This window comes from Balaenoptera borealis (assembly GCF_965194805.1).
Source record: "Balaenoptera borealis genome assembly, chromosome: 2".
In the NCBI taxonomy this organism is placed as follows: domain Eukaryota; kingdom Metazoa; phylum Chordata; class Mammalia; order Artiodactyla; family Balaenopteridae; genus Balaenoptera; species Balaenoptera borealis.
Window position 1 is genome coordinate 103,937,397 of NC_138867.1, and position 27,641 is coordinate 103,965,037.

Sequence of the window (27,641 nt, forward strand, 5' to 3'; positions counted from 1 at the left end):
TAGCAAAGTGATTCAGTTATATATATATATATATATATATATATAATATATATTCTTTTTCAGATTCTTTTCCATTATAGGTTATTACAAGAAAATGAAGTTAGTTCCCTGTGCTATACAGTAAGTCCTTGTTCTTTATCTATTTTATATATAGTAGTGTGTTTCTGTTAATCCCAAATTCCTAATTTATCACTCCTCCCCACCTTTTCCCCTTTGGTAACCATAAGTTTGTTTTCTATATCTGTGGATTTATTTCTGTTTTGTAAATAATTTCATTTGTATCCTTTTTTCAGACTCCACATATAAGTGATATCATATGATATTTGTCTTTGTCTGGTTTACCTCACTTTGTGTAATTTTTCATTTTGGTTTATCTGCTTCAGAATTTTGAATTTTTATAGAAATTGGTAGATTTAGGTATATATGTCAGTTTTAAAGAGTGACAATTTATTTAAGGCTCTTTCTAGCTCTGGCCTGGTCTGAGTCATTGGCTAAGAGTAACAGGACATTTTATAACATTAAAACAAGTGTTAAATTACTAGTGATATCAAATGACATGGTGAAAACTGTAAATTTACCAATATATCAGAACTTGTGACCAGAGCTAAAACCCACCTTAACAACTTGAATTTTTATGTCCATCTCTCTTAGTGCATTTTTCTTTGATCAGTTTTCTAAAAGCAAAATGTCCAGGGATGAACTCTGTTGTGAAGCTGGTCATCAGAATTGGTAGAATTTGAGACCCTGACTCAGCAACATTTTACTGAGTCATTCACTGGGATGAGCACGAATAGTTTGGCTGAGTAATAATTTTTCTGACAGGCTGCTGGATATTAGACATATATTTGTGTATAGGATGCTGTAAAAGAAACAGTAAATAAGAAGGCATCTAATTCTTTTTTTTTTTTTTTGCTTATGTCATATTTTTGTTGATGGATAATATTTCTAGGAGAAAGGAGGTTTCTAGATAAGTAGTACCATTCTTTCAAACTGAAAAATATGAAATGTGTTAAGAGTTCCTAGGGACTTGACTGAATAATCAGTTCTAGGAGCTTTGTCTGTCTCTAAGATCCAAATTTGCTTCCTTGCAAGAGTGTATTAGTCCTTGGGGCCTACGGGAAGCACATGTTGACAGCAGCTCTTAAATCAGTGTGCTGTTCTTTACTGCAGGCATTTTCACCTTGTAGAGACATCATAGTCATGCTGTTGTATACTTTTTCCCCTCATTGTAGATTACCTTTTCCAGGTGAATACAACTTGAAGCCCTCAGATGATATAGCATCCCTGTGAGAAATTATGTAGCTAGTATAGAGACCTTATTCCCAAACAATTACCAAATAAAGCAGCCTTCAGAGGCTGCCATTATACTACTGTTACACTCAGTCAGGTACTGCCATCCATATCATTTCCTAGGCAGGAAGCACATCATTTTAAGTGGCATACTGTCGCCCCTCATGTCAGATAGACTTTGGGTGTTGAGCCGAAAAGGTCTTATTTGCTATTTTAGCAGCAACTCATCTTTTCAATGCCAAACTGCTTTTAATGAGGGGACTGTGGTTAATATGCGCTTTCCCTCCTTTCTTTAGTATTTATAAAGCCAAAAACCCTGTAAAAGTTTGCTTTTGTGAGCACACATTGGGATACATATTTTGGTAAGTGCTGACACCTTTTTTTCTTCCAGAGGAATCAGCTGTCTCTTTTTTGCTTACCGTGCTACACTTTCATTTTTACTACTCTGGTCACTCTTTCAAATGCCTCAGGGAAGTAAGTTGATGGTTCGGTGTGAATGGGAAGAGGAAGAAGTATACAGAAATGTTTTCTGGGTTGTATTATTTATACATTTGTTGGTGGTATTTATTATCTTCCTAATATGTGAAGAGTTTCAATATTTTAACTGTCATTCTGATATTTCATTCTAAGCACCAAGCTTAAATCAGTCAGAGTTTTGTGAAGAAGGAACACTTGAAAAAAACTCTCCAAAATAGAACGTTAAGGAGCCTAGCACTAATTCACTGACATGTATATTTCTGTATAAATCATAAAGTAAAAATCATAAAAGCTTAGCTCATTTGATCCAAATTATATTTGTTTAATAGCAATTTCTTTTCTTTCAACATTCCCAGACAATTTACCCAATTAGTTACTTAAAAGACATAAATATTAATTTGGTCGCAAAGACTTGAGTCCTCACTAAGTGAATGATTTTGTTCATCTCTTTGGTAATTCAGAGTTATAATTCATTAATGTAGTAATCTGAGATGCTGCTTAGTACCTGTGAAACTTTCCCAGTATGGCAGACACTGCTGGTGCCCTCGTTTTGAAGAAAGTATGCCACATTGTGGAAAGACACAATCATACAAAAGGAAAACAATAGGAAGAAGTAGGCCTTCTGAGCAACCTCATGTACAGGGTCAATGTGTTATGTGCTTTACTGTGTAGACATCTCATTTGAGCCTCAAATGTCCTAAGCAAAGTGTTATTGTCCCCATTTTACAGATGAGGAAATTGAGGCTCAACAAAGGTAAATCACTGGCTGAAGAATAGGAAGATGAAAAGAAAAGAATTATGTTTTTCTGATGCCATCATGTTTCCAGAACAAATTCCGTAAGTGGAGGGGGAGAACTGCTGTTCAAGAAACACACTATTTTGCATTTAGAATTCATTTCTGGTGATGTGATGGATGTCGCTCCTTACTCCTCTGGATTTAAGTTGAGGGTTCCATAGGAAAGGAGGGAGGAAGAAGTTTTCACAAATATTTTCTAGGCTGTATTATTTAAAAATCTGTTTATTGGCTTCATTATCTTCCCAATGTGTGGAGAGCTTCAATATCTCAGTTGCTAGTTTAAATTTTCTAGGGAAAAAGACACTTGAAATGATCCTCAATCTTAAACTAGGACTCTAGCCTTAATTAAATAATTTAATATTCTCCTATAAAACAGAATTAATCCAAAACATGTCCTTTCAGCCTTTGTGTTTGATGATATGAGTTTCTTCAGTTTGTTAATTAATATGGCACTTAATTTTGGTATGATTCCTCTGTCTTTCCAGCCTGATTATGCACTGAATCTTATTAAAATGAATCAGCATTTCTCTGAGCTGACATTAGGTCTGAAGGGTCCCAAGTAGAACTGGGCCTGGGTGATTAAATAGTACGTTAGATGCTATCTGGTCTCTTTATGCTTTTAATGCGTGTATTGACTTATCATCTGTACTGTCAATGACCTTCAGGAAAAGAATGTAAAATGCACCAAGAAATTATGGTTATTTGAGAAATAGTAAGTGAAGCAGTGACAGATGGATAATGAATAAATGGTAAGTGCCAAGGGATCACTTTTCTTTTTTAAAAGAAGACTTTGAAGCATCCTTATTTTGTTGTAAACCAGAAAACTGTGACTGTGTCTTTTGTCTCCTAGGTATCTGTTAATCTTAACATGTTTGCAGTTACATCACATTTATTTTTAATATGAACACTAAATAAAGATGATTAGTTTTAGCTGGAAGTTAAGAAGAGCTTTTAAAATTTATAACTATCAGATGTCAGATTCCCAAACCTCCTTCACATCCATTTACTTTTTCTAAATATGCTCCTCCTCCTCCCCCTCCTCCAATCCAAATTTTAGAATCCAAATAGTTTTGAAATCTGTAGATAAGAAAACTAGGCTCTAAATCTGAATGCAAGCATGAGAACAGTGAAATTTTAAATGCAACTGATCTCTAAATTCAGTGCAGTGTCAGCAGGTAATATTATAGTAAGACTGACATATTGAATCTCTCTGCATTCAGAGATTTAAACTCATGTCAGGACCTACTCTATTCATTTCAGGCTGTACACAAACTTAAGTCAACTTTTAATATGTTGTAATGTAATCCAATATAGGTAGAAGCTGCAGGAAATTTACAAAGAGAAAGGTAATGGTAAACCTCCATGGACTTGGTTCTTTGCAGGTCATTTGGTAATTTTGTCTTCTCCAAATCTTCACAGTCATGCTTATTGGTGTCAATTTATCCACTCCCTGTGGGAATTCCAGGATCCCAAGGAACATGTCAAATGATCTCCAGAGTCAGGAATTAGAAGAAGAAAGATTAAATCTTTGTATAAGACACCTCACTAAAAATCTGTCATTGGTTATTGTTGTCTCTTTAATCTGACTCAGTACTTTTCGGAACATTTTATAAGTAATAGAGATTGTTTGACAACCTATTTGATTGAATGTTGTGTCAGAGGCATTTCTCTTAAAGCTTGGCATTAAGTTGGTATCCTATGATAGTGTATTAGTTTTAGCATAAGTATAATAGTATTGGTGCATAGAAACTTCTGTGGGAAGGTAACCTTCAGAATGTCTAAGTATGGCTTGTTAACTGTTTTTTATAACTTTGCTTCACCTGTGTATTCATTCTAGTTTCTTGAATGTATATAAAAGGAAATCCCATAGTAGTAGATTTGTATGCCATATACAAATACAATGAGTAAGACCCACATGGCCTCACATTTTTGAGGTAGTCAGATACAACTCTGGATAGAATACTATTGAGCTGTATTATTGGAAAGGCATCAGAAACAGAAGTATCAGCTCATCCTCAAAGGAGTTTTCAATCTGGTGGGTGAGGTAGAATATAAGTAGATGTGAGTTACTGGAACTTTATGGTTCACCCTGCAAACAAGTGGAGACCCAGTGCGCCAGGCTAAGGAAGCTCACAGAAAAGCGGTATTCAATAGTATACTGCTCCATTAAGGAAGGTTTCCTAGAGGTGGTAAACCTTTTTGAAAAATTTTTTAAAAAGCTTAAAAAACTAATACATGATTGCAAGTGCTCTGAAAGTTTAAATAATTCAGAATTACATACAGTGCTGGATATAACTTTTCCTTCATAGCCTTCCTCCAACACACAAGTCCACTAACTTATCTAAAGATAACTTCTGTTAGCATTTACTATGTAATGCCCTATTTATCTCTTCAGATATCTCTTTATCTATCATCTACGTTTGTGTGATATACCGTATACATTATTTTGAATCTTGCTTTTAACTTGTCAATATGTATTAGAGATCTTTTCATGTTAGCATATATATATGTGTGTCTTATCCTTTTGAAAATTTTTACATAGCAAGGATGTATCATAATTTAAACTTTCATTTACTGATATATTTTTTTTCTGTCACAAACAGAACTGCAATGAAAATCCTTATAGATAATTCATTCATTTATTTACCCGATATTTATTATGATTACTACATGTCAGATATTGCCTTAGGTGTGGCAAAAATGAACACAAAACACAAAATAAACAATAATAAAAATATATAGTTCCTGCCAGATTTGGAACCAGGATGAGGTGAGTGAGCCACTTACTTTAGGCACAAAATTTAAGACAATACCAAAAAGCTGAGTAACCAGGATAAATAATATTTTAATATAATTTTTAAAAAATAAAAATTAATTTTAAAATTCCATGATGAATAAAATATGAACATTTTAAGCAAAAGCAGACATAACTAAGACTGTGCTTAGCTTACAGTCTAGTTATGGAGATAGTAATAATCACAAAATTATTATTATTACTGTTATTTACAAATTGTGATAAAAAATAGAGTATTACAAGAGATGATTTTGTGCTAATTTATATTTAGGTTTCAGAGACTGTCACAGATTGGGTTGCTTGAGAAGCCATTTCAAAGATTAGCATTTAGGGGATTTATTAAGGCATGTTCTTGGGATGAACACCCAAGAAGGAAGGAAAAGAAGTGGGGTTTGGCAGAGTGAGAGGTTGCAATGCTGTCTCAGTGGAAACCTCAGGTTATCCTTTGGGGAATTCTGAAGATGGGATGACTCCTCAAAGCTCCACTAAGTTTGGTTGCGGGGTCTGGGTTTTTAAGTCCCCACGTCAACAAGTCACTTGATGTAGACTGCTCTGGGAGGGGGGTGTGTTCTTGGACCAGGTGGCTCTCTTCATTTAAGGCAGTTTCCAAGGGGGTTGACAGTGGAGTGCTGGCTGCTGGCAGCACTCCCAATGCTGGAGTAATAAGTCCTTCATTCTTGAAGGGGGGCCTGAGAGACACATCACAGAGATGACAGGGTCCATCACAGACATTTCCCAGAGGAAATGAGGCCTGCTGGCGAAGTCATAATGTGAAATTCATTCAACAAGTATTTTATGAAGCTCCTATGATATAACGGGCACTGTCTTAAGTTCTGGGAAATACAGCAGAGAATGAAGAAAAGTTTTTTAATTGAAAGCTTATGTGGTGCCATGCCAATTCACATGAATTATTTGATTCTTTCCAATGAACTTGTAAACTAGATCCTATTATTATTTCTATTTTGTAGATGAGAAAATAGAGGTTCAGAGATTTTGCATCTTGCTCAGAGTCCCACAGCTAACAAGAGTTGGAAGTAGGATTTGAACCTAAAATTTTCATACTGCAGGTCCTTGGGTATAATTGACCTCAATTTAATAATCCCTCCTTATTGTGTACATGTTAAACTATCAATATTTCTGAATTATTGATTCCTGGAAGTATCATAGTTGGCTCAAAGTGCATACACATTTTAAAATGTTTGTAGACACTACCAAACTAATCTTTTTTTTAATATATTTTTAAAATTTTATTTTATGTTATTTTATTTATTTTTTTGGCTGAGTTGGGTCTTAGTTGTGGTACGTGGGATCTTTCGTTGCAGCACTTGGGATCTTTTGTTGCAGCATGCAGGCTCCAGAGAGTATGGGCTCTGTAGTTGCAGCATGTGGGCTCTCTAGTTGTGGTGTGCGAGCTCAGCAGTTGTGGTGCATGGGCTTAGTTGCCCTGCGGCATGTGGGATCTTAATTCCCTGACCAGGGATCGAACTCACGTCCCCTGCATTGGAAGGAGGCTTCTTTACCACTGGACCACCAGAGAAGTCCCCCAGATTAATCTTTAAACAGTACCAACTTATGTCTTCACTCAGGGTCTATGGAAATGCCCATTTGCTCACACCCTTATTAGATAAATTTTAAAAAAGTTAAGTAGTCAAAGCTCTCTCTTTCCTTTAAATTTTCTAGATTTTATGTGTTGCTTACAAAAACTTTAACTACCACAAGAATATTAAAACACTTTGTATTTTCATATATTAAATTACTTATAAATAATATATTCATTATAATTATAATATATAAAATATCACATATTTTATAAATAATATATATTTAGATAATATTTATATATAATTCAATATATAATATATGTGAATTCATTATATTATTTTCATATGTATGTATATAATTCATTGTTAAGTGATTTATTGGTAATTTATTTTTGTGAATAATGTGAGATAGAAATTTAATGTAATTCTTTTTCAAGTGGATAACTCAAAATCTATTGAGTTTTTCTGACATTTTAAATGTTTTTATGTACCATTAATACTAGCTCTGTTTCTACACTCTAGTTTTATTATTTTATTTTTCCATTCCTGAGCCAATTTCATGCTGTTTTCATTACTACAATATTGTCATAATTACAGTATCTGGTACGGCAAGTTTCTTTTCATTCCTCCTCTTGATGAACTTTAGGATCGATGTATCAAGTCCTATAAAATATTCTTGTGGGATTATGATTGGGCTTGCACTGAGCTGTAGAAATTTGGATGAAAACTAGCAGTTTTGGAAGGCTGAGATTTGAAGTCTAAAATATAGTTACCAATTTAATCAGTTTTTACTTCATGAACTTCCATAAATTGTTACAGTTTTCCGTATATATTTTATAATTTTCTTCACATATTTCTAGCATTTAGGGTTAAATCATGATACAGTATTTGTTGGCATTGTACAGTGTAGCTTTCTTCATAATATCTTTGAATTGTTGATTCCTTGGGCTAACACTCAGAAGAAAATAGCTAACACTCAGATAGACTTCACCATATGCCAGGCATAGTTCTTAACACATATTAAAACATTTAATCCTCAAACCAACTCTGAGGTGGGTGCCATTATTAATCCCATTTTATAGATGAAGATACTGAGGCATAGAGAAGGTAAATAACTATACCACAGCTATAATAGATCCAGGAAGAAGTGGAACCAGTTTAAACCAAGGCCAAGACTTTCTCCACGGTCTGTGCTCTTGAACCACTATACTATTAAGCTGTGCAATGGTCATGTCCCTGGGCATCTTCCTAAATCCTTTTAGAACTTCTAATCATTTTTTTAAAGTTGTTTGTCTTGGGTTAACCAGGTAGAAACCACATAATATGCTAATCACAGCAATATTTATTCTTCCGTTGAAAATCTTTATTCTGCTGTGTCTTTGGTTTTCATATTGCTTCAGGGCATTGTGCTTGCTGTTCCGTCCTAGAACACTTTCCACCAGCCTCTTCCAGAAGTCTCGTCTCATCCTTTAGATCTCACTTCAGGTTTCACTTTCTCAGAGACTGTCTTCTGGGTTACTCAGGCAGTAGCACTGCCCTTCTTCCTCACTCTCATCCTGTTCATCTCTTGCACTCCATTCTACTTCCTTCAGGGTGCTATCACTTAGCATGATTATTCCGTATTTCATTCATGCGATTATTGGGAGATTACTTAGAATTTTCTATATAGATAACATGTTATTTGCTAAGAAAGATAATTTTACTTGTTTCCTTTCCTATCCATGCATATTATTTCTTTTTTCTGGACTTATTATCTTGTTGAGACCTCTAATAAAATATGGACACCTTTCTTTTTAGGGGCAAATAGTTCAATATTTCACCATCATGTGTGATGTTCACTCTAAATTTTCAGTAGTTACTCTTTATCAGGTTGAAAAAGTTCCCATCTATTCCTAATTTTTGGAGGGTTTTTATCCTGAATGAATTTTGAATTTTGTCAAATGCTTTTCATGCATTTAGATTATCACATAATTTTTGTTTTGATTTGTTAATATGGTGAGCCACATTGATTAACTTTATTTAGTTAAACCAACTCTACATTCCCATGATAAATCTCATTTGGTTATGATTTCTTATTATTTTTATATACTGTTGAATTCAACTTACGAAGTTTTTGTTAAGAATAATTGTTTCTGGGCTTCCCTGGTGGCGCAGTGGTTGAGAATCTGCCTGCCAATGCAGGGGACACAGGTTCGAGCCCTGGTCTGGGAAGATCCCACATGCCGCAGAGCAACTAGGCCCGTGAGCCACAACTACTGAGCCTGCGCGTCTGGAGCCTGTGCTCTGCAACAAGAGAGGCCGCGATAGTGAGAGGCCCATGCACCGCGATGAAGAGTGGCCCCCGCTTGCCACAACTAGAGAAAGCCCTCGCACAGAAACGAAGACCCAACACAGCCAAAAATAATAAATAAATAAATAAATAAATAAATAAATTTATTTAAAAAAAAAAAGAATAATTGTTTCTATGTTCATGAGGGTTATTGCTCAGTAACTGTCCTTTCTTTTAATATTGTTGTCTGGTTTTAGTAATAAAGTATTGCTGGACTCACACAATGAGTTGGAAAGTGTTACCTCCTCTTATTTTTCTAAGAGTTTACAAAAAATTGATATTATTTCTTCGTTAAAATTTGGTAGACTGTATCAGTGAAGCCACCTAAGCCTGGGATTTTCTTTGTATGATGTTCTTAACTACAAATTGATTTTAAAAAATACACATAGGACTATTTGACTTATCTATTCTTTTTTAAGTGAGCTTTCATAGTTTTTGTTTTCAGTGAATTTGTACATTTTATGTAGATTGTCAAATTTAGTGACAAAGTTCTTTATAGTATTCCTTTATTACCTTTTTAATGTCAGTAGATATGTCCCCTCTCTCTTCCTGCTATAGATAGTTTTTGCTTTCTCTCTTTTTTTTTTCCTGATCAGCCTGGCTAAAGGTTTATTAATTCTATTTATTTTCTCAAAGAAACAGCTCTTTGTTTCATTCATTTTTCTCTATTATGTTTTTGTTTTCTAATTCATTCATTTTTGCCTTTATCTTTGTAATTTCCATTTTCCTGCTTACATTGTGTTGCATTTATTCTTCTTTATTTTCTTAAAGTAGTTTACTTTATTTCTGATAAAAGCATTTATGTCTATAAGTTACTTTTTTAAAAAATATTTTATTTATTTATTTGGTTGTGCCGGGTCTTAGTTGCAGCAGGAGGGCTCCTTAGTTGCGGCTCACGGTCTCCTTAGTTGCGGCTCACCTGCTCCTTAATTGCAGCACATGTGCTCCTTAGTTGCTGCTGGCAGGCTCCTTAGTTGTGGCTCATGGGTTCCTTAGTTGTGGCTCACAGGCTCCTTAGTTGTGGCTCGTGGGCTCCTTAGTTGCAGCCCACTGGCTACTTAGTTGTGGCAGGAGGGCTCCTTAGTTGTGGCTCACAGGCTCCTTAGTTGCAGCTCACCAGCTCCTTAGCTGTGGCATGCAAACTCTTAGTTGCAGCACGCATATGGGATCTAGTTTCCTGACCAGGGGTCGAACCTGGGCCCCCTGCATTGGGAGCGTGGAGTCTGTGCCACCAGAGAAGTCCCTATAAACTACTTTTTAAGCACTGCTGTAGTTGCAGTATACAAATTTTGATATGTTGTGTTTTCATTTTCATTCAGTTAAAGATACTTTTCAATTTCCCTTGTGATTTCTTTTTTGACACATGGATTATTTAGCAATGTGTCATTACATTTCCAGATATTTTGGAATTTCTTCTTATCAATTTCTAATATAATTCCATGTTGCCAGAAAACATACTTTGTATGACTTGAATCCTTTTAAATTTTTGAGACTCATTTTGTGGTCTAGAATATGGTCTATCTTAATAAATATTCTGTGTGCAATTGGTTACTATGTATATTCTGCTGCTATTAGGTGAAAGGTTCCTTAAATATCAGTTAGTTTGAGTTTATTGATAGTCGTATTCAGGTCTCCTATATCCTTACTGATTTTCTGTCTACTTATTCTAGCAGTCATTGAGAAAAAGGTGTTGAGATCTCTGTCTATAGTTTTGAATTTTTCTATTTTTCCTTTCATTTCTATGTATGTTTGCTCATATATTTTGAATCTCTGTTATCAGGGACATGAAAATTTAGGATTGTTATTCCTCTTGATTTTTGTCTACTTTATCTTTTGAAATGATGTTTTTTATCCCTGGTAATACCCTTTGCTCTGAAATTTATTTTGTCTAATATTACTACTCTAGCTTTGTTTTTTAGTAAAGTTTGATGTATTTATTTCCATTGTTTTATTTTTAATCATTCTATAACTTTATTTAATGTCATCTTTTTAAATAGACTGTATATAATTGGCTATGACTTTTCATCTGTGCTTCATTTGGATAATTAGCAATGCCATGTTTTCAAGTTTCCTGATATTTTCTTTTGTAGTGTCTAAATTGCTGCTAATTTTATCTACTAAAGTTTTTATTTCAGGTATCATCCTTTTTACTTGTACTAGCTTCATTTAGTCATTTTATTTTATAGTTTCTATTTTCTCTTCATATATTCTTATATTCCTTTAAATCCTTGAACGTATTTATTCTAGCTGTTTTAAAGTCCTTGTCTGATAATTCTGTAATGTCTACCACTTTGGTCCTATTTTTATTGAACATCTTTTCCCCTGGTTATTTGTCACATGTTTCTTCTTCATATGTACAGTAATTTTTTACTGGATATTAGAAATTTTGTTGAGGTTGTTGGTTTTCTTGTTTTCCTTTAAAAAGTATGGAATTTTGTTTTCATCCTGATCTTTTCCAGGCTTAGTTTATGCTTTGTTATTATGGGCCTGCAGTAGTCTTTATTTAGCTGATTTGGCTCTGCTATTCAAGTACAACCCTTCTGAGATCTTTCTTCAATATCCTGGGCTCTCAATAAGGTCTCTTTACTATAACTTTTCAGAACGTGTGTATCTTTCAGCTCTGTGTGAACTTGGGGACTGTTTAGATTAGAATTCACCTACAGTACTTTGCCGCCTGGCTTTGTAGAGGTTCCAATTACTCATTAACTGTGATTTGCTTGGATTCCCACTCTCTGAACTATGACTCAAAAAAAATACCTTCAGGTAGAAAGACAGTATGACCATAGGGCTTGCTTCAGTTGTTTCCCTCTCTTCAGGGATCACATGCTGCCTGGTACCCAATGTCTGAAAACAGTTGCTTCTTGTAATATATCCAGTTTTCTATTTATTTATGGTGGTGAGAACAGGTCTGGTACCATTTATTCCTTCATTGCAGAAGTGGAAATTCTCTTCGTAGTTTTTAATTCTGTTGATGTATTGAATTTCATTACTCATAGTTACATTGATATTATTTTTTTGAATTTTTGAATTTTATTTTATTTATTTATTTTATACAGCAGGTTCTTATTAGTTATTCATTTTATACATATTAGTGTATATACGTCAGTCCCAATCTCCCATTTCATCAAACATTGATATTTAAAATCCTATTTTATATTACTCATTTAATACATTTTTGGATAATTTTTACTAATATTTTAATTAGGAATTTTGTATTTGTACTCAAGTGAGGTTGGCTTATAATGTTTTAATCTTTTTTTTTTTTACCTTTATCAACATCTTGTCTTTTTTTTTAATAGGTCTTTATTGGAGTATAATTGCTTCACAATACCATGTTAGTTTCAGTTGCACAACAAAGTGAATCAGCCATATGCATACATATGTCCCCTATCTATTCCCTCTTGAGCCTCCCTCCCATCCTCCTTATCCCACCCCTCTAGATCATCGCAAAGCACCGAGCCGATCTCCCTGTGCTATGCTGCTTCTTCCCACCAGCCAACTATTTTAAATTTCGTAGTGTATATATGTCGATGTTACTCTCACTTTGCCCCAGCTTCACCCTCCCACCCCATGTCATCAAGTCCATTCTCTATGTCTACCTCTTTATTCCTGCCCTGCACCTACATTCATCAGTACCTTTTTTTTTTTTTTTAGATTCCATATATATGCGTTAGCATACGGTATTTGTTTTTCTCTTTCTGACTTACTTCACTCGTGTATGACAGACTCTAGGTCCATCACCTCACAAAATAACTCAATTTCATTTCTTTTTATGGCTGAGTAATATTCCATTGTATATATGTGCCACATCTTCTTTATCCATTCATCTATGGATGGACACTTAGGTTGCTTCCAAGTCCTGGCTATTGTAAATAGAGCTGCAATGAACATTGTGGTACATATCTCTTTTGGAATTATGGTTTTCTCAGGCTTTATGCCCAGTAGTGGGATTGCTGGGTCATATGGTAGTTCTATTTTTAGTTTTTTAAGGAACCTCCATACTGTTTTCCATAGTAGTTGTATCAATTTACATTCCCACCAACGGTGCAGGAGGGTTCCCTTTTCACCACACCCTTTCCAGCATTTATTGTTTCTAGCTTTTTTGATAATGGCCATTCTGACTGGCGTGAGGTGATACCTCGTTGTAGTTTTGATTTGCATTTCTCTAATAATTAGTGATGTTGAGCATGTTTGCATGTGCCTCTTGGCCATCTGTATGTCTTCTTTGGTGAAATGTCTATTTAGGTCTTCCGCCCATTTTTAACAGGATTGTTTGTTTGTTTGATATTGAGCTCTATGAGCTGTTTGTATATTTTGGAGATTAATCCTTTGTCAGATGCTTTGTTTGCAAATATTTTCTCCCATTCTGAGGGTTGTCTTTTCATCTTGTTAATGGTTTCCTTTGCTGTGCAAAAGCTTTTAAGTTTAATTAAGTCCATTTGTTTAGTTTTGCTTTTATTTCTGTTACTCTAGGAGGTGGGTCAAAAAAGATCTTGCTGTGGTTAATGTCAAAGAGTGTTTTTCCTATGTTCTTCTCTAAGAATTTTATAGTATCTCGTCTTACGTTTAAGTCTTTAATCCATTTTGAGTTTATTTTTGTGTATGGTGTTAGGTAGTGTTCTAATTTCATTTTTTTTACATGTAGTTGTCCAGTTTTCCCAGCACCACTTATTGAAGAGGCTGTCTTTTCTCCATTGTATGTTCTTGCCTCCTTCATCATAAATTAGGTGCACATATGTGCATGGATTTATCTCTGGGCATTCTATCCTGTACCATTGATCTATATTTCTGTTTTTGTGCCAGTACCATACTATCTTTTTTTTTTTTTTCTAGATTTTACTTTTTTCCAATGGAGGGAAGTTTATGAAAAAGACCTTGATTGGCGAAGCCTGTATCTGGCTAGACAAAGTGGATCTCAAAAAAGAATAGTCAACTGGCACAAACTTTTGGTCAGTCCTACTCAAACCCAGTGAAGAAATGTGTCTGCTCAGGGTATAGAAAGTGCTTTAAACAGTCTTAAATCAAGACTATAGTCGAATACTATGGTTCTAAGCTATGTTTTCAGGGGTAACCATGAGAAGAGGAACAAAAGCCAAAAACATACCCAAAGGCTTGCAAATGTATTGTTGTGGAACATAGAAAAAACACTCAAATGAAAAAGTTCATATATTGAAGACAAGAAAAAAAGTTCTGAAACCTTGGATTTCTTGTAGCTGTCAAGAAAAACAGTACCATACTATCTTGATTACTGTAGCTTTGTAGTATATTTTGAAGTCAGGGAACCTGATTCCTCCAACTCTGTTTTTCTTTCTCAAGATTGCTTTGGCTATTTGCGGCCTTTTGTGTTTCCATACAAATTGTAAGATCTTTTGTTCTAATTCTGTAAAGAATGCCATTGGTAGTTTGATAGGCATTGAATTGAATCTGTAGATTGCTTTGGGTAGTATAGTCATTTTCACAATATTGATTCTTCCAATCCAAGAACATGGTCTATTTCTCCATCTGTTTATGTCATCTTTGATTTCTTTCATCAGTGTTTTATATTTTTCTGAGTACAAGTTTTTCTCCTCCTTAGGCAGGTTTATTCCTAGGTATTTTATTCTTTTTTTTTGCAATGGTAAATGGGAGTGTTTCCTTAATTTCTCTTTCTGAATTTTTATTGTTGGTGTATAGGAATGCCAGATATTTCTGTGCATTAATTCGTATCCTGCAACCTTACCAAATTCATTGATTAGTTCTAGTAGTTTTCTGGTGGCATCTTTAGGATTTTCTATGTATAGTAGCATGTCATCGGCAAATAGTGACAGCTTTACTTCTTCCTTTCCAATTCCTTTTCCTTTTCTTTCTTTTTCTTCTCTGATTGCTGTGGCTAGGACTTCCAAAACTATGTTGAATAAGAGTGGCAAGAGTGGACATCCTTGTCTTGTTCCTGATCCTAGTGGAAATGCTTTCAGTCTTTCACCATTGAGTATGATGCTTGCTGTGGATTTGTCATATATGGCCTTTATTATGTTGAGTTAGGTTCCCTCTATGCCCAATTTCTGGAGAGTTTTTATCATAAATGGGTGTTGAGTTTTGTCAAAGGCTTTTTCTGCATCTATTGAGATGATCATATGGTTTTTATCTTCAGTTTGTTAATATGGTGTATCACATTGATTGATTTGCATATATTGAAGAATCCTTGCATCCCTGGGATAAATCCCACTTGATCATGGTGTATGATCCTTTTAATGTGCTGTTGGATTCTGTTTGCTAGTATTTTGTTCAAGATTTTTGCACCTATGTTTATCAGTGATATTGGTCTATAATTTTCTTTTTTTGTTATATCTTTTTCTGGTTTTGGTATCAGGGTGATGGTGGCTTTGTAGAATGAATTTGGGAATGTTTCTCCCTCTGCAATATTTTGGAAGAGTTTGAGAAGGATTGTTGTTAGCTCTTCTCTAAATGTTTGATAGAATTCGCCTGTGAAGCCACCTGGTCCTGGACTTTTGTTTTTTGGAAGATTTTAAATAATGGTTTCAATTTCATTTCTTGTGATAGGTCTGTTTATATTTTCTAATTCTTCCTGGTTCAGTCTTGGAAAATTGTACCTTTCCAAGAATTTGTCCATTTCTTCATGGTTGTCCATTTTATTGGCATATAGTTGTTTGTACTAGTCTCTTATTTATTTATTTAGTTTTGCTTGTGTTGGGTCTTCGTTTCTGTGCAAGGGCTTTCTCTAGTTGCGGCAAGTGGGGGCCACTCTTCATCATGGTGCATGGGCCTTTCACTATCGCGGCCTCACTTCTTGCGGAGCACAGGCTCCAGACGCGCAGGCTCAGTAACTGTGGCTCACGGGCCCAGTTGCTCCGCGCCATGTGGGATCTTCCCAGACCAGGGCTTGAACCCGTGTCCCCTGCATTGGCAGGCAGATTCTCAACCACTGCGCCACCAGGGAAGCCCTGTACTAGTCTCTTATAATCCTTTGTATTTCTGCAGTGTCAGTTGTGAGTTCTCCTTTTTCATTTCTAATTTTATTGATTTGTGTCCTCTCCCTTTTTTTCTTGATGAGTCTGGCCAAGGGTTGATCAATTTTGTTTATCTTCTCAAAAAACCAGCTTTTAGTTTTATTGATCTTTGCTATTGTTTTCTTTGTTTCTATATCATTTATTTCTGCACTGATCTTTATGATTTCTTTCCTTCTACTGACTTTGGGTTTTCTTTGTTCTTTCTTCTCTTGTTCTTTTAAGTGTAGGGTTAAATTGTTTACTTGAGATTTTTCTTGTTTCTTGAGGTGAGATTTAATTGCTATAAACTTTCCTCTTAGAACTGCTTTTGTGAGTCCCATAGGTTTCAGGTCATTGTGTTTTCATTGTCATTTGTTTCTATGTATTTTTTAATTTGTTCTTTGATTTCTTCAGTGATCTCTTGGTTATTTAGTAGCACACTGTTTAGCCTCCATGTATTTGTGTTTTTTACAGTTTTTTTTCTGTAATTGATTTCCAATCTCATAGTGCTGTGGTCAGAAAAGATGCTTGATATGATTTCAATTTTTAAAAATTTTCCGAGCCTTGATTTGTGACCCGAGATGTGATCTATCCTGGAGAATGTTACATGTGCACTTGAGAAGAAAGTGTATTCTGCCACTTTCAGGTGGAATGTTCTATAAATATCAATTAGATCTATCTGGCCTAAGGTGTCATTTAAAGCTTGTGTGTCCTTATTTATTTTCTGTTTGGATGATCTGTCCATTGGTGTAAGTGGGATGTTAGCCTTATGTATTGAGGTGCTCCTCTGTTTGGTGCATAAACATTTATAATTGTTTTATCTTCTTCTTGGATTGATTCTTTGATCATTATGCAGTGTCGCTCCTTATTTCTTGTAACAGTCTTTATTTTAAAATTTTATCTGATATGAGTATTGCTACTCCAGCTTTCTTTTGATTTCCATTTGCATGGAATATCTTTTTCCATCCCCTCACTTTCAGTCTGTATGTGTCCCTAAGTCTGAAGTGGGTCTCCTGTAGACAGCATATATATTGGTCTTGTTTTTGTATCCATTCCGCCAGTCTGTGTCTTTTGGTGGGGGCGTTTAATCCGTTTATATTCAAGGTTCTTATCAATATGTATGTTCCTATTACCATTTTCTTAATTTCTTTGGGTTTGTCTTTGTGGGTCTTTTTCTTCTCTTGTGTTTCCCTCTTAGAGAAGTTTCTTTAGCATTTGTTGTAAAGCTCATTTGGTGGTGCTGAATTCTCTTAGCTTTTACTTGCCTGAAAATCTTTTGACCTCTCCATCAAATCTGAATGAGATCCTTGCCGGGTAGAGTGATCTTGGTTGTAGGTTTTTCTCTTTCATCACTTTAAGTATATTGTCACTCCCTTCTGGTCTGCCGAGTTTCCACTGAGAAATCAGCTGATAACCTTATGGGGAGTCCTTTGTATGTTATTTTTTGTTTTTCCCTTGCTGCTTTAATATTTTTTCTTTGAATTTAGTTTTTGTTAGTTTGATTAATATGTGTCTTTGTGTGTTTTTCCTATGGTTTATCCTGTATGGGACTCTGTGTGCTTCATGGACTTGGCTGACTATTTCCTTTCCCATGTTAGGGAAGTTTTCCACTATAATCTCATCAAATATTTTCTCAGACCCTTTCTTTTTCTCTTCTTCTTTTGGGACCCCTATAATTCGAATGTTGGTGCGTTTAGTGTTGTCCCAGAAGTCTCTGAGATTGTCTTCAATTCTTTTCATTCTTTTTTCTTTATTCTGCTCCTCGGCAGTTATTTCCACCATTTTGTCTTCCTGCTTATTTATTCGTTCTTCTGCCTCAGTTATTCTGTTATTGATTCCTTCTATTTTTCAATTCAGTTATTGTGTTGTTCATCTCTGTTTGTTTGTTCTTTATTTCTTCTAGATCTTTGTTAAATATTTCTTGTATTTTCTCAATCTGTGCTTCCATTCTATTTCTTAGATTCTGGATCATCTTTACTATCATTTCTCTGAATTCTTTTACAGGAAGATTGCCTATTTCCTCTTCATTTATTTGATTTTGTAGGTTTTTACCTTGCTCCTTCATCTGTGACATATTTTTTTGACATCTCATTTTTTTTTGTTGTTATGAGTGGAATTGTGTTCCTGTTTTACTGGTTCTTTGTCCTGAGGCTTCCAACACTGGAGTTTGTAGGCTATTGGGTAGAGCTGGGTCTTGGTGCTGAGATGAGAAACTCTGTGAGTCCTCACTCTGATGAATATTCCTGGGGGTCTGAGGTTCTCTGTTAGTCCAGTGGTTCGGACTTGGAGCTCCCACCACAGGAGCTTCCATCCAACACTGGGCTTGCGAATCAAGATCTTGCAAGCTGTTCACGCTGGGGTTCCTCCTGTCTCCTTGGGGGTCAGAGTCCCCCAACAGTGGCTGGGAGGCGCCCTAGTTGTGGGGAGATGGTAACTCCACGTCTTCCCACACTGCCATCTTGAATCCTCCTTTAATCCTTTTTTACTTTGACTTTAGTATCAGTTCTGGTAATTTGCAAATGTATTTAGGACGTATAATTTTTTTTCCATGCTCTTGAGTAGTTTTAAAAACATTGAATTTATAATTGTATCTTAAGTTCCCAAGAAAATATCTGTACCAGATGCTTTTTTTAGGAGGTTGAGAGAGGGGGTTTGATATTTTGGATTGACTTAAAAAAATTTTTTTTTAATTTGAAGTATAGTTAATTTACAATGTTTTGTTAGTTTCTGGTATACAGCAAAGTGATTCTATTATATATATATATTCTTTTTCATATTGAACTACTTTTTAAATATATTATTTTATTATTATGATATTTGGACTTTCTAGCTTCTTTTTAAGTTTTATTTTACTAAATATTTTCCATTTCATCTATATTTTAAAGCATACTCATTATGTATTTATATCTATAATTCCCTCTCATTTGGAAAATTTCCCCACTTCTCATTTATGATCCTTTCTCATTTCTAATGTTTTAAAATTTAACTTTTTTTGTTACATTTGCTGAATTTTTGCCTATTTTGTCTTTATATAATACATTTTGATATTTTCAAAGTAGGTGAGTATTTTTAGTGAAAGTTAGGAAAATGAGAGGGCTGAGGGAAGAAGATGGCATTATATGCAGAGAGGGACAACACATGCAAAAACATGCTGGCAAGAATAGGAAGTTGTGTGGGATAATGAGATAGAAAGAGTTGAGGTGAAGAATTTTGAGAAACATCTTAAAGATTAGGCAAGAAACTTCTGAGTTGAAACAGTATATGATGAGAAACAATGCAATGTTTATAAGCTTCAGAGCGTATAGAATAACTAGACTCTGAAGAAAAATTTTTTTTATCAGCTTTGTGTATATTGACATGTGCAGATATTGAAGACAGAGACGTCTTCTTGGAGTGTTGCTGCAGAACATCCTGTGAGACATTGTCTGCTGCGTTGTTTTGAAGATGGAATAACAGACCCAAAATGATTATTGAGAGGCATATGGTGCATATATGTGTGAATATATGTGTGTGGTTTTAGTGGTGGGGAAGAGAAATTTTAAAAAGGAGAATACTACAAAGTGGTAAGACTTTGAGAACTGGAAAGTGGTATAATTAATAGTGATAATGAAATTGGGTAGAGGTGCCTAATGGATGTTGTGAGGGGCTGGATGGAACCAGCTCAGGATGCATAGTCAGTGTGACATATTTAAGTGTAGAAGTTCTACAGATGTTCTAGAGACATGGATAAAATATTGGACCATGATCAGGGTCACCAATGACCTCAGGAGTCTGGCTACCCTAGGCTTCAGAAAACACTTTCAGGTGATAGCTTTCTCGGCTTCTTTCAACCCTGAAATTAGAGTGAGTCCTGTTGTTTACAGGAGATTCTTACCATGTGAGTGGGAGAAAGGTCAGGTAAATAAAAATTGTTTAATATGCTGGGAGATTAATATGCTTTACTTAGGGGTATCTGAGAATAAAGGACATCTTTATGAGGGAAAACTCTGGGGCAAGAGAATAATGATATAGCTCTTGAATTCCTTTTGTTTTTTGATAATCAACAGTAACATTCAATTTTGAAGGGAGGGCACCATGATGGTCCTTTCTTGTATTCCCTGCCCTTGGTCTAGGAAGGCCAGAGACTATCACTGTGTAGCAGCTGTAAATGTAAACATTAAGGTCCACTCCGAGGCTGTGCCATTATAACACTCTGACCTCCCTGTTTTAAGCCTAGTAAGAGCTGTTGTTTTAAAACAGCATTTAACAGCAGTTGTTTTCCAAATAATGTAACATGTTTTCCCCTACTCTAATAGCTTATTTAAAGAGCTATTTTCCCAAGTTACCCAGGGATGTTGGAAATAATTTCTGCATTTCCCCTGGCTTATATTCTAGTTGTCAAAAAGTCAAAACACAAACACTAACTGAACAGACTCAGTTACATCTCAACATGGTAATTGTTAAATCACTCAGTAGGAAGAAAACCAAAAAAAAAAAAAAAAAGTCACACAAGGAGTTATTGTTATGCATATGCATTTTTAATGTCTGTTTCTCTGTATAACCTTAAATTACAATGCAGGTTAAATTTCCCTGGCTGATTTATAAGCATAATGTAAACTCTAGACACAGTTAATGATATTGCCATGTAAAACTGTTCTGTTGCAAACTAAAGACCTTGCTTAGCACTGCAAAGCTCTGGGCTCATTTCAATGTGATCATTGAGGCACTATGCAGAGATTATGCATTTATTGTATTTTTTTCATGAATACATGAATGAATAATAAGTTCAACAAACAAGAGTTTCCTACTGGGAATGTCAAACAAATCATTCTGCAAAGTGCTCTGAATTTCAATCAATCACTCTCCATAACACTTGTCCCGCTGAGGTCTTCAGTTTCAGCAGAGTCAGCACTTGGAAACACTACAAACAGTCATGGTAGGAGACACAGGGTCCAAGAGTGCAAAAGACAGCACACCATCAGGCTGTCCTGTTGTTTTTATCCCGGCTGGGCCTCCTTGCTGAGGTCCCTACTGGTTACCTCTGTATTGGTAGAGACCTAGAGCATTGGTGAATCATATTCCTATAATCTTGCTTCCACCATACCCCAACTGTTACCCAGAAGCTGGAATCTAGAAACTTTAATGGATAGCTTAGTGGAGGGGAAGTGTCCACTTGAGGTGAATGGACAAGACAGAGCAACATTACTTACATGTGGAATCTAAAATATGATACAAATTAACTTATTTACAAAACAGAAACAGACTTACAGACATAGAAAACAAACTTATGATTACCAAAGGGGAAAGAGGAGGGGCAGGGATAAATTAGCATTTTGGGATTAGCAGACACAAACTTCTATACATAAAATAGATAAACAACAAGCACCTATAGCACAGGGAACTATATTCAATATCTTATAATGGAAAAGAATATGAAAAATAATATATATGATAATAATAATTATTAATATATTAATAATAAATTAATATTAATATTAATTAATTATTATTAATAATATATATTCATATATATATGAATCACTTTGCTATACACCAGAAACTAATGCAACATTGTAAATCAAGTATACTTCATTTTTTTTTAAAGTGAAAAAAAAAGAGAGAAATGGTATTGCAACATTGTCACACTTTTAAGACCCAGATGAAGATGAATGGTGAGATTGGGTTATTGAGTGTGAAGACACCACAAAAGATTTGTTCAGAGAGCATGGAGTCTTTATTTTAGGACGTATCACTTGAAGTTCTGAAGTTGGATTTTGGTGCCTCTGTCTTGTGGAATCCTTATTTTTATTTTAAAGGGTTCACCACTACTCTTCTGGGGTCTTGATTTATATTGACATGGGGGAAGGAGAGGCTTAAAGAAGAGGACAATCCTTTATTTGGAATTGTTTGTCCAAGGGTAGTTTTAGGACAGATAACTCTTTATATGGAGCTGTTTCCTCTTTCTGTCCTTTTGCCTACATTGTGACCTGAGGCAAATTCTCCTGCTGAAGTTGAGAACCTCCTGGGTGGGGCATGCCAGTCTGAGGTAGGGCTCCTATAGCTTGAGGTAGGATGCTCAGTCTGAAGAAACTTGCCCATGTACCAAGGAAGCTTGCTCTTCATCACTACCAGATCAATTAATACCAACAAATTCTGAGTGAATTCCAAAGGCTGTGGTAGTCAGAGTTCTACTTCAACATCAAGGTTCATCTTAGCTCCCTCTTGCCCATTGAATGTTGCTAAACAGTACAATTGCTTATGTTTTATTTATAGCTTCTAAAATAAGAATCTTATTCTTACTAACTATTATTATTCTGGCCACAGGGCCCATCCTGTATCTGTGTGGATCAGATGTTGCTTGTCAATTTTCATAGTGTGTGGAGTGCCAAGCATAGTGATTACTTAATAAAAGTTGGTTCTGTTCTTCTCTTCCCTATTCTTTTACATTCATTGTACAAACAAATACCACCAGTTGCAAATTTATCAAGTTTTGTTACAAAGATGCCTTCCCCACTAGGAATCTGATATGAATAAATAACGTGATTCATTGCATTTTCTGTAGAGGAAGGTGACTGAATGAAATATGATCAGCATTTCAACCTTCAGGGAAGGCTCTGGATCATTCATTTGGGGTTGGAGAGTGTTGCCCATTGAAACAGGCTCTCAGATTCCTATAATGGGCTGATTGCCTGACTGGCTGTATAGTATAAAATAGGTGACATCACCTTTGTAAGCCTCAGTTTTCTCATCTGTAAAATGCAAAAGTTGAACAGATTTGTTCCAAGGACACTTTGATAATATAGTATAGTTTTTAGAGCAAAGATTCTGCTTGATGTTCAGATTCTTGGAACCGTTACTTACCCACTCTGTGCCTCAGAGTTCTCATCTGTGATAAGGTCATTCTAAGGATCAAAAGCGCTGGTCTGTACAGTATACAGTACTCTGCCAGGATGAATTCTGTAAATGTAAACTATTATTATTTTGATTCTGCCTTCTGTGGCTTTAATAATAATTAACAATATTTAACAATAATATCTATTGATGTTTGAGTAGTTAAAATGGGCTGAATATTATTTACATTATCTTGTGAAAATATCGCAATAAATCTACAACGAACGTACCATAATCATGTCCATTTTACAAGTGAGGAAATGAGGCTGAGGGCTGAGCTAGTTCCCTATGGTCTGGCAGTTAGTTAGGAGCTGGACAGGACCCCAGGCCAGCTCTGCATGCCCGCTGTCCTTCCACTGTTGATTCTCACCCGACCCTCTCTCTCAGGGCTCTGCTGGAAGCAGACCAGCCTGCAAGGTTTGCTGGAAGACAAAGGCAGACGGAGTGAGGAGGGAGGCTCCTTTGCTTAGCCTGATGTCAGACTCTGAGAAATACTCTGTTGAATTGATTTCCACCAGTTTCATTGCTGACTTTGGCATTTGTTTCACGTTTAGTCAGTGTTTATCTAAATGGGTTCCAGTTCCTTTCTTCTTCTACATTAATCCATGTTGACCTTGCTTCTGAATTAATTACAGTTCAGGTTGCCAGTATTGCTACATTCCTTCTTTTCTCACACGCTTTCACAGCACTGTTTGTTACCTTTTCAACCTGCTTTTCTTCTCTTATCTCTCTTCACTGTCTCTGCTCCTTCTCAGGAATAAAAGATGAAAGCAGCTAACTCTGGCTTACGTTGTACCCTCAGAATTTCCCATTGTACCCTCAGAATTTCCCGTGGTTCCCCTCTTTATTGTGTGTGTGTGTGTGTGTGTGTGTGTGTGTGTGTGTGTGTAAGAGAGAGAGAGACTGGGGGGAGGGGGAGAGAGAGAGAGAGAGAGAGAGACTGCACTGTCCTTTCTTTAGATTACCCACCAGAAATATACTCAGTGCTTCTGTGGTGAGTGACAACATATCCATTTCTTACTTGGGAATCCAAGCAGGCCCTGAATGATGGTAAGCAAGAGATAAAATCATGGCATAGTTCGCAAAGTCCACTTAAGCCATTTATTTCTAACAAGTCTTTGAAGTCAGGATTTGATGTCTAAGGAGAGTGCATTACACTCTCTGAGGAGCGGGGAGTCCAGTGCTGCTTCAACCAGAGGCAAGCATATTTAGATAGTTGATTTATAAAGGCAAACACACTCTCGATCACTGATTATAGTGCTAGTTTTAAATTAAAATGTACATTTAATGCTTTATCAGCTCTAGTCCTCTGCCATACTTTTAATTATTCACCATAAGATTGTGACTAAAGAGGCAATTAGCAGTTAGAAAGAACATCAGGTTTATCTAAAGTGGGTTTACCTTTGAATCTCCAAATCCAATAGGTAAATTATTCTAATATTCTGCTCTCCTATCATAGCTACATAGTGAGGGAGAAGTTCATGTCTGGACCAGAGATGGAAGGGATTCCTATCTCACTTCACTTTGCAGTTCTCTCCCATTTCTCCTTCAGTAATTGATATGCACTGAGGTCCATGTGTGTTTAATGTTCATAGGGACATATGGCCATCAATATAGTGAGAGCTAACGAACAGGGCACTTTATTGGGGAACAAGAGTTTGAGGTATTCTGAACATGTTTTATCACTTATAAAAACATGTAAGGGTGAGACACATTGCAATTATTACCACTTAAGTCTAGAAATTACAAAACCACAGATCTCTATCAAACTGATTATAGATATATGAAAACCTCTCTATAAACCCCTCTTTATATCCATGAAACGTTTTTTTGTTCTATTACGGTTTGTTGAGTAGTTACTTGCTGCCGCTGCAATTGTCCCTATACTTCCAATTTTGTCTCCTCTGTCTCCCCTGTTTTAATGATCCATAGTTTTTTGTTTTTAGAATTAAAATAATCCATGCTGATTGCACCTCTAAATGTTCTTTCTGAAGTGTCTGCGCACATACACTATCATCAGAAGTCTCTCCTTGGATGTGTATGTCCTTCAAAATGTCAGCACATTCCATTTTGATACTAGGGGTTTACTAGTTTGCCCTTAATCTGTCATCTTGTCCAAAGAACAGATTCTCATTCCTTCCTGTCAGTTGGTGTCACCACTTAGATATCCTCAGACCTCTCAAGCCCAATAAACTCAAAGTAAACCTCATGATCTCTTTCCTTTCCTTGTTCCAAACTCACTCCTCCCACTATGTTGCCTCTCTCAGTTAAAAGCCTCATCGCTTTTAACAACTGTCCTACTAGACACTTTGGACTTGGTCACACTTCTGTCTATTTCTCCCCTGCCCCCACCCCCAGGCACACTCACGCTTCCCTTAGTTTTGAAGTCATACCAGTTCTGTCTGTGCTCTCTTCTACCATTTCAGGTTCTTATCATCTCTTCACTGGATGACCTCAGTATTCTCCTAACAGGAGCCCCTGTGTTCAGCCCCTTCTCTCTTAAATCCATCCTTCCAATCGATGGCAGGGAAGTAGTTCTGAAATTCATTGCTCATGTCATTCCCATTCCCAACCCTTGTGATGGCTCCCCTTTGCTTCAGTCCAAACTCTAAAACAAAGCATATAGCTCTTCTCATGTCATGTTCTATTCCCAGCATATCCACATGTCCGGCCCTACACTGAACAAACTGCTCACTCTCACTGTTCTTTAAAATTAGCTTGAAATTTTATATGTCTGTGTTACTTTTTGACTAAAATGCTCTTCCACTTATCCATAGGAAACTGAAGTAAAGAGACCATGTCTGTTTTGTCCAGTGTTGACTCCCAAGAACCCACCACAGTGTTGAGCGTAGAATGAATACAGAGATGTAAACTCATTTACCGAAGGACACACAAACACAGGCAAGAAAGACCTAGTGTTTGGATCTGTTGACTCCCATCCTTCTATTTTTTTGTTCCAAAATATTTGATGATTGAAAGATTTGAGAAATCATGTTTCCCAAGTGGGGTCAAGGAGATTCATTGGCCTTTACTTGTTTAGCCCTGACACTTTATACAGTATATATCAAATGCAAGTTGACATTTTCCGTGGGCTACAGAAAAGACATATAGGGAATACATTGGGTTTGATTCTTCTCTATGGTTCTAATATCATAAACATAACTATATTAGTGCTTCTCAGAATTTAATGTCCATCTAAATCCCCTGAGGATCTTGTTAAAATATGGATTCTGCTCTAAGAGGTCCAGTGACATCTGAGGGTCTGCATTTCTAACATATTCCCAGTGATGGCCACAGTGCTGATCCCTGGACACACACTTCAAGTAGCAAGGAGCTAGATAATTATATACAGCCCACCCGGGTTAACTAGTATTTTTCTCTTTTGCTAAGAAATTTGTTGAATCAAAAAAAATTCTCTTCTCTATATTCCATGATAGTCTACAGAAATAAAAGTTCGATTATTATAACGATATGCAGAATGAATTATCTCGAGGCAATATGATGTCAATCAAACCATAGTAGAGATTGATGATAAACATGATGAGTGGGAATCAATGTTCATCTACAACAGCTCTCTTCTTGGATCTTATTTCAGAGGAGGTTTCTAAACTGCCAATTCTCCATGCCGAGGCAGTAATCATTGGTCAATACTTCTTCAAGGAAATCCTTAGTATCATTAATCTGAAGGAGCGTCAAAACTAATCTGGAGAATGCACTGTGAAGATATTTGTAACCACATTTTAATGAAAGCATGGTTCTCTCCCATTCCCCAGGTGTCTGACTCCAAGAAGTAGCTCCATCAGGGATGATGTCATCTACACTGCTTGACCTGCTCTACTCAGAGTGGCTAAATGCAGACCTTTAGTTGCACTGTTACCTTATGGACTTTGATTCTAAAGAATCCAGAGTGTGACTAACCATATACAAAATCAAAAATAGATGTAACAGCTATCAGTAGTCAGTGAAACCTTTGGACCTAGACTGCAGTGACTTTTGTCAGTGCCACTGTCGTGTAAGCTGATCTCTCATTACTAATGAGTAATGTTAAATTTGTTTTGTGTAGCTATTGCACTGTATTAGTGAGTAAGGTGGGTACATATTTTAGTCATATAATTGCTACACCTCCAGGTTTATTGTTTTTTTTTAAGGAAACTGATGATAAAAGACAACATGGATAGTAAATAGTTTGTTTCATAAAGCTATTTCCATGTACTGCATTTACTCTATTTAAAAATAAGTTTTATGGAAAGTTAAAATAACACACAGTAATTTCTACTATAACTGGATTGATGCAAGGGTGAGGGTTTATTGAGCCTGGGAAGGAAGTAGCGTGATTAACTTGGGAGGAGAGTTCTATCATGTCTGGTTAATGACAGTGCTCAGAACCTTATGAACAATGTTGGATATTGAATTATTAAATTTGATGGTTGGGGAAAGATTTTAAAACTTAACAAGTCTTCTTAAGTCTTATAAGGGATCCCCAATTTCTGCAACCCATAAAAAACCAAGTACTTCCGTGATTGACATAAAAATGGTCTGTTTTGGTAATGTCTTAAAA

The 27,641-nt window shown here is 35.9% G+C and overlaps 1 protein-coding gene across 1 annotated transcript in view; it reads left to right on the forward strand.

The window, feature by feature from the left end:
* CSNK1G3 (casein kinase 1 gamma 3) overlaps positions 1–27,641 on the forward strand; it is a 578,377-nt gene that overhangs the window by 223,228 nt on the left and 327,508 nt on the right. Inside the window, exon 20 of the mRNA XM_082380715.1 lies at positions 64–2,604. The gene's annotated coding sequence lies outside the window, so the exon portion shown is untranslated. The remainder of the gene's footprint in view (positions 1–63; positions 2,605–27,641) is intronic.